An 8,445-nucleotide genomic window follows, 5' to 3' on the forward strand; every position below is an offset into this window, starting at 1 on the left:
CGTTAAGCTGCACGAGCCTTGTGGGGAATTAACTGATCCTAACTAGTTCGGGCCTAAATAGATATACTATACGGGAGTAGGCCCAGCCTAATGAAACAAACAAAGCTTTTAATAAAGGAAATTTAATAGATACTCTATATAAATTAAAAAAAAGAACGCTCGTTTGTCTCTCCGTTCCGTTCCGTCCCTCTTTATCTCTATCTTGCTGCAAAATCTAATAGTAGGAGGCTCTCTTTTTATTTATTTTTACATTTCCCTTGCTCTTCTTCTCTCTCAGGCCTTGGGTCGCTCACTTAATGATAGTTTGAGCTTTCTATTGAAGCCGTTGGATTAGGCGGCTTTCGTAACTATGACCTCCATCACCTCCGTTGAGTTGAATTACCTCGTCTTCCGTTATCTTCAAGAATCAGGTCACTTCAAAATTTTCCTTTAATTTGTAGTCTCTCATTACAGCGATCCCTATTTTTGTTTTTTTTCTTTCTTTCGTTTTTATTTCGTTATAGTTCTATACTTATTGCATTTCCCCCTTTTTGCTGTATTTTCAACGAATAACTTGTAATTTAAGCAGTTATTTCATTGCTCCTGTAACTAATAGGAAAAAAAGGGGAAAATTATTAATTAGAGTGTAATTTTGAGGTTACTTTCTGGCATTATGATGTCCAGAAGAACTTTTTGGTTCTAATTAAAGAGGGATATAGAGTGTAATTGTGGTTATTTTGAATTTCATAGCATTTATTACCATGATTCAATGCTACTGTCTAGGGCACCGGATATTGAAATGAGAATCCCTTTATGAACTGTCTTTTTCTGAAAATATAACATATAATAGTTGCACTGATTGAGGTAGGCATCTCCTGGTTCACATTTTGCATACTCATGGTATTGAATTGAAAATCTACACATACTATACATATTTTGTTTATGAATTATCACTGTTTGGTAGGACTAGAGTTAGGAAAGAAAAAGTTTGAAAGGAAAATGGTTCTTTATTTCGTTGTTTTGGTGGAAGGAAAATAGCAGGGAAGGAAAATGGATGGCTAAGTACCTTTAGGTACGCTGCATGTTCTAGTTTTCTGTGTTTAAATCATTAAATGTAAAGATGTTATCATTCGTTAATTTACAAGATGTGGCTAGCTGCAAGAACCTGATTAGCTGCCCAATACAAATCACCTAAGTGGGAGGAAAACACTTATTTGACTTGAATCATTTTTTTTTCTTTCCTCACCTTTTTCTATTTCCTCCAATTTCCTTTCTTCAGAACAAGCAGAGCCTAAATTTGAATTCTAAGAGAACTAAGAAACAATTTTGCTATTTTTTCACATTTGTTTACATAGTGATTTTTATGTAGAGAAAAATTGGGAGAGGAATCCTTCGTTATACACAATTGTTTCTCAACTTTCAAATGAACCATCTTCTGCTTATCAAATGCCCGCAGGTTTTACGCATTCAGCATTTACTTTAGGATATGAAGCAGGCATTAATAAGTGTACTATCGATGGGAGTTTGGTTCCACCTGGTGCGCTTATCACATTTGTTCAGAAAGGACTTCAGTATTTGGAGATGGAAGCCAACCTGAGTAATGTTAGGATCCTTATTATTACCATTATCTTCATTATTGATATTTTTTTCATGGGTGGGGGAATCAGGTGATTTCTATTTGCTAATTCTATTATGTAAATACTCATCACAATTTGCTTTGTGTTTGTAGAATGATGCAGAAATGGATGAAGATTTCTCATTCTTGCAACCTTTGGATATAATAACAAAGGATGTAAATCAATTGCGGCAAATGATAAAAGAGAAAAGGAAGAATATCCGAAAGGATAAAACAAAGATAGGGATAAAGATAAAGAGGTTGATCGGGAGCATGAAGGAGAGCGTGGACGAGTGCGAGAGAAAGAAAGACACGAAAAGGAGAAGGAACGTGAAAAGGAGAAGGAACGTGAAATGGAAAGGAGGGCTGAAAGCAATAAGGAGAGAGAAAAGCAACCGGAAGAAGTTGCTTATAGAGAGATGGTTTTGGATCAAGAAGACAAGGATGTTGTTACGCATGAAGAAAATGGAACTTTTGTAGGTTAGAAACTCCTTTGTTATATTTATGCCTATTTTGATGTCAGTATCTTTCTATTAGCCTTGACCTTTTGTGTAAATCAATATTGACAATTCACATGAAATTTTGTTCATATATATTTGAAAAATAGCTCTGTTACCAGTGTGACAGGTCATTCATTTTAATTTTTATTGCTTCTCATTATGTAGGACCAGAAACCTATGGATATTGCTACTACGTCGAACCCTGCATCTGAAGATGCTTGTGAAATTCCTAGCTCTGAGGTTACCATTTTGGAAGGGCACACTTCTGAGGTTTGAGCCTTTCTGAATCTTCTTACGTGCCAACATGGACTTGCACATATGCACATTTATTCCGCCTCTCTCTCTCTGAGCATTTATTACTGCAGGTTTGTGCATGTGCATGGAGCTCGACTGGTTCACTTCTTGCATCAGGGTGAGTATTTTTCTGTAATGAAGTGTTTCTTATATTGATAGTTTGGTCTTTTACATATGTATTTTTACTTTATGCATTTCCACTCATTTTTACCTTTTCCCCCTTCTGTCAAAGCTTGTTGATTTGTGTTGCTACACGAGATGTATTTTTGTGTTAGATCAATGAGCAAGATTAGAAGTTCTAAAATGATACAAGTTAAGCCTTTATTGGTAGCAAACCATTTTAGTAGTCCTGCCCATCAGATAGGTGGTCTGTAAATGGAAATGCAATTGTGCACTCTCCAGTTATGTGACTATAGGACCTGTAGTCAGGTGTATTGTTGTTTAATATGTTCTGGGGCTGGACAGTTGAAGTTTTCGTCTCCATCAGAGATGCCTATTTACACTGTTATTATTGATACTGATTGAGGCCTTTCAGAAAACCAAACTGAGGTCACACTGCTCTTTGCCAAGAGTTCCATTATATATGATTGATTCTCTTGTTTTCTGATTTCTGTTAATTTACATGTCATCCGGGTAATTGATAAGCGTGTAGCATGGGTTTTAATCTCTGCTGCTGAATAGTGGAGTGTCTTTAATCTGTGTTGTGTGCATTCATAAAGTTTCTTTGTTTATGTCACTTCCTGAACTCTCATTGCATGAATTTCTAGATCTGGAGATTTACGGCTCGTATTTGGACAATATCCGATGGGCTTTTCAATCTGACGCACAAAACAGTCCTTCAAATGTTCTAGTTCTGAAGCATGTGAAAGGAAGAACAAATGAGAAAAGCAAAGATGTGACTACACTTGATTGGAATGTGAGTACTGTTGGAGGCTTAAGTTGTTGACTAATTTTTGGTTCCTTTTAGTACAGAACAGACCCAACACTGTATCTTCTCATTCACTTAATTTGATTATGGATTGCCACTTTATTTGACATACTTTGGCATAGAGCTGACACTACGCAGGAGAACTAATAAAATTTAATGTAATAAAAGAAATGACTTGATATCACAAAGAAGAGACAACAAGAATAGTTGGTAACTTTTTTTATGATAATACACTTCCTGCTTAGTTTTCCTAGAATACTTGGCTGCAGGAATTAGGTTGGCTTTGCAGCAGTCTTCTTCAGTTAAACTTGATCTGGTTTTCTCAAGATCATATAATAAACCTGATTAGCTCAGTTGTTATGACTGTATATAACATTGGTTCTTTGAGCGATGGATTTGGAGTGGCAGCCATTTTTTTTTTACATTCAGGTGTTGATGGAACAAAGGAATTGTTTTATCATCCTTGGATGGTTTTGTTTGTTAAAGCTTAATGGAAGTTGACCATGTCATTTTTACCAGTTTGTTTTCTGATGGATGGTCAGTTCATAAGGATTACAACTAATCCAAATACTTTTTCTCTTCAATGGTGTCTTTTTCTGTAAGAAGCAATTATTTCTATCTAAAGTGTGTATTTTTAGTTGGTCTTGCTCAGTAAGTGCACTTAACTGGAAATTCTAGAAATGGCAGTGTAGAATATAGGTGCTTGCCTATTTGTTTGTCACTCTACATTCCATTTAAAGTGTCTTTTTATTTGTCTTGTGCAGTGAGTGAAATTTTGGAAATTCTATAAATTGCACTTTAGCTACTTGCCTATCTGATTGTCATTCTTTTCAATATAGAACAAGTATAATTGCTTTTTCCTACTTGTATTCAGGGTGAAGGGACATTGCTTGCAACAGGGTCATATGATGGCCAAGCTAGGATTTGGACTACAAATGGTAAGTGGGGTTATATTATTGATGCCATTCTATACCCTGAAATTAAAGGCAACAAATCTATTTTGTTAAACCAGCCTTTGAGATGTTCAGATATACCAACTCAGTTTTTCCCTGTGTTTTTTATGCTCATAACATTCTTTTTTTATTAAATTAATAGCTGGTTGCCCGGGTAAAATAAGAGGTTTATTTGTGTTTTTAACTGAACTTGTTATACTTTTAGTTATGTATAATTACATTGCTATTTTGGAGTGATTTGTGAGAATTCTAAACCATCTTCCTTGACCCCTTTTTCTCTCTTTCACTCAATTTTTCTTGGTTTAGGCGAACTAAGGACTACATTGAGTAAACACAAAGGACCTATATTTTCTCTGAAGTGGAACAAGAAGGGTGATTATCTTCTTACGGGAAGCTGTGATAAAACGGCAATTGTGTGGGATGTGAAGGCAGAGGAATGGAAGCAGCAGTTTGAATTTCACTCAGGTGGACCATTGGACTAAACTTTAATCTATGGCTTTTGGTTGCATAGCCGATAATCATTTCCCTGAGTTTCACCGTTTTTACCTTTTAGGTCCAACCCTTGACGTTGATTGGAGGAACAATGTTTCATTTGCAACAAGCTCCACTGATAATATGATATATGTTTGCAAGATTGGAGAAACGCCCTATTAAAACCTTCGCAGGGCATCAGGTTGTTTCTGGTCTTAATGGTCCATAATCTCATAACGTTCTGGGTTGGTTCTTTTAGTTTTATGCAAAAGAGTAAGCTAACTGTTGGATCCAAACAAGATTCAAACTGACCAGGAAATGCCTAACCCTGATTGCTTTAGGTTTTAAAAATTCTAATCTTGATGCAACTTGTAGGCTGTATGAAATGCTTGTCTTCTACTGTAATGTCCCCATAAATTCATCTCTTCTCCACCCCTCTTTTTTTTGTTTCCCTTGTATCTAGATTAAATTTTGGTTACGTGCATATGATAAAGAAGGATTTAATAACACTTAGGTTGGAGATCAAGGTTCAATCTGAGCTGGAAATTTCAAACCCTAACTTCCCTTGTATGCTTGAACTGATATACTAATGCATCTCATAGCTTTTGTTTGTGTGAAATGAATGTTTATACGTCTTGGTAGTGTCTCTAAATTCTAAAATCCTTTTCTCCTTTAAAGGAGAATGTTTTAGGAGCTACTTATTTTTCATTTGCTAATCTCTCTTGTTTTTCTGCAAAACAAATTGCGAGGTAAGTTTACAACAATGAACAAGCCTTATGGCTTCAATAAGTTGCCAACAATGGGCTTTAATTTGCAGTGAAAAACAATGTTTGATTTGGGTTTTGATAAATAAAGCTTTGAATTGAATTTTATCTCTCTTCTTTTCATGTATCGAACTTTTTCAGGGTGAAGTCAATTGCGTCAAATGGGATCCTACAGGTTCACTGTTGGCCTCTTGTTCTGATGATATTACTGCAAAGGTTGTATATACAATCCTTTTATCATTACTTAGCAGACATCCTTCATGACAATATACAGTTTTGTTTGGTTTCACCTAGTCTGATTTTTTCCTTTTGGAAAATATATATATACATGTATATAAATTTTAAAATAACATGCCACCTTTTTGGATTGATATGCATTCATTTCTGTTGGTGTTGCGTCCGGTTCTCTTATGTTGCTGCAGCTTTATAATTTATTTTTTTTGGGTATTTGTTCTTATTCCAAACTCAACCACGGTAACACCATCAGCACATTACACAAAACATATAAAATCACCTAAACTAAACTTATCTGTACACTCGTAAACAAACTATATTAACTATCAAGTCCCCACGCTGTACAAAGGGCACTATTTATTAGACCTCTAGAGTTAACCTCCATACCGCTAAATTTCAACCGAACCACCCCCTTGATTTGATCAACCAAGCTACCCGCAGATGAAGCAACACCTTTGAAATGTCTACAATTACGTTCTCTCCAAACCAAAGCAATACAACAATTCCATGCAGCTTTATATTAGTTTTCATTAGTTTTTTCTTATATGTTTCAACTAATAGCAAGTCCTGATGCAGATATGGTGTATGAAGCAGGACAAGTATGTTCATGATCTGAGGGAGCATTCAAAGGTGCTTTTGGGTTCAGTTTCTTTATATAATTTGTTTGTGCATGTCCTGGTGCATATATTTGTAATTTTAGGGGAAATTTTAAACAAATGATCTGCAGGAGATATATGCCATCAGATGGAGTCCTACTGGGCCAGGGACAAACAATCCTAACCAGCAACTAGTTCTTGCAAGGTAAAATTAAGTTATGGATTCTTATTAGGTCTAACATTTCAAGCCACTTGATAGACCCACTTGACTTGGTTGTCTCAAATAGCAAAATACTGTCCTTTACATTTAGTCTTTTCAAGTTTGAACTTGATTGAACTTACCGATAAGAAGGGTAATTATATGTTTGTCGCTTTCTCTCCACGCTTTATCTCCATTATTTTTTTCTCTTTCCGGACACATTTTATGACAATTTTCAAAATTTTAATTTGATATTTCACGCTATGTAAGAGTGGGTCGTGACTTGTGAGACAAAGGCATTGTTTGTAAACTTGTACTGGTTGATTCCAATGTAGGATGCAGTGTTCTAGGATTAGATAAAGTTAAAAGAGCTATAGTTTTTTTTTTATAGGAAGAGCTATAGTTTTTTATTACAGATCGACGATATTGCAAGAACCTGAAGAGAGAAGGGAGAGATAAAGGAGAAGGATAACACGTGTCTGATTCATTCTTTGTTCACTATCATGCTATTCGGTGTGAAAGTAAATCCTTTTTAGTTCAAAGATGAACTTCTCGACATGCTCGTCTTTTTGTTTTTTTGTAGTGCATCATTTGACTCCTGTGAAGCTGTGGGATGTGGAACTAGGGAAGCTTATCTACAGCTTGAACGGACACAGGTACCAACCCAAATCTGTTATCTATTTCTTTCTTCTATGTAAAAGGATGGCAACACTATAAATACTTTTATAATTATGCACCATAAGATCTACTAGCATTGCCGATGCTGAAATGACCAATTAATCAAGCATGATTTAGGCAAAAATGTTGAGTGTAATGTGTTACACTTTTTTCACCGCATTTATTGATTGGTTATGGTAGGGACCCGTATACTCGGTTGCATTTAGCCCAAATGGAGAGTATCTAGCCAGTGGATCTCTTGATAAGTCATGCACATCTGGTCCTTGAAGGAAGGGAAGATTGTAAAAACATATACTGGCAACGGCGGAATATTTGAAGTCTGTTGGAACAAGGAAGGTGACAAGATCGCTGCTTGTTTCGCAAACAATACACTATGCGTCCTAGACTTCAGGATGTAACAAACGTAGAAACTTCCCGACATGTGGGGAAGAGGCAGCAAGCTCTTAAAATAATAAGTTAAATAGGTAGGTATTTTCATTGTAGTGAAAAGGGGAAGCTGTAACTATAGCGTAGGTTTTGTGCTTCGTGGATTAGGCATTCCTAACGGAATTTGGTGTGGTAATTTGTAATTGTGTACTATGGGTGTCTGAGTTGTGAGCTAAGTAGCCAATTATCAATGATGTATAGAATCGTTTTGAACTTCATAATCAAATTTTAATCATGCGTCTTTGCTACGACGTTGAAAGTCATGAAATGGATAATAATAATAATAATAATAATTTATTAAAAAATAAAAGAGATTTTAATATATTAAAGTAAAGAATGAAAAGAACAGTAAACTATATTTGTCACAACCCTAATAATAGAATAATAAATTAAAAATATAAAGAATTGATTGGTTGAAATTTGGGAACTAAATTGTAAAATCATGAAGTTGGCAAGTTGTTTAAGGAAGTTGTAGAAATTTTAGGGACTTGAACTCGAATTTTCCCTTTTTTATTATTCAGTGAAAATAACCCTATTCCCTTTCGGTTAACCCCAAAATTTTCCCCAAAATTATCAACCCAAATCCCTAACCTCTCGTCTCCTTCACCGCACGTTTTCCCCGTGTTCGCCGTCATAGCCGATGCGCACCCCCAAATAACCGTTGCCTTGCTCCGATCAAACGCACCCCTATCCTATCGTGAATCGGAGCCGTTCGTTGTAAAATCCATCATGAATTTTTTAATATTTTCAACCTCCGTCGCTCGTTTTCCTCGATTTCGGCCAGACTGTTGACCATCGTGCCTCACTG

At 35.7% G+C, this 8,445-nt stretch overlaps 1 pseudogene; it reads left to right on the top strand.

Moving 5' to 3' along the window:
- The first annotated feature begins 229 nt into the window (after positions 1–229).
- Positions 230–7,635, top strand: LOC120216386 (annotated as a pseudogene).
- Positions 7,636–8,445: the final 810 nt, after the last annotated feature.

The sequence above is a fragment of the Hibiscus syriacus genome, unplaced genomic scaffold (assembly GCF_006381635.1).
Source record: "Hibiscus syriacus cultivar Baekdansim isolate YM2019G1 unplaced genomic scaffold, ASM638163v2 tig00110160_pilon, whole genome shotgun sequence".
NCBI lineage: Eukaryota > Viridiplantae > Streptophyta > Magnoliopsida > Malvales > Malvaceae > Hibiscus > Hibiscus syriacus.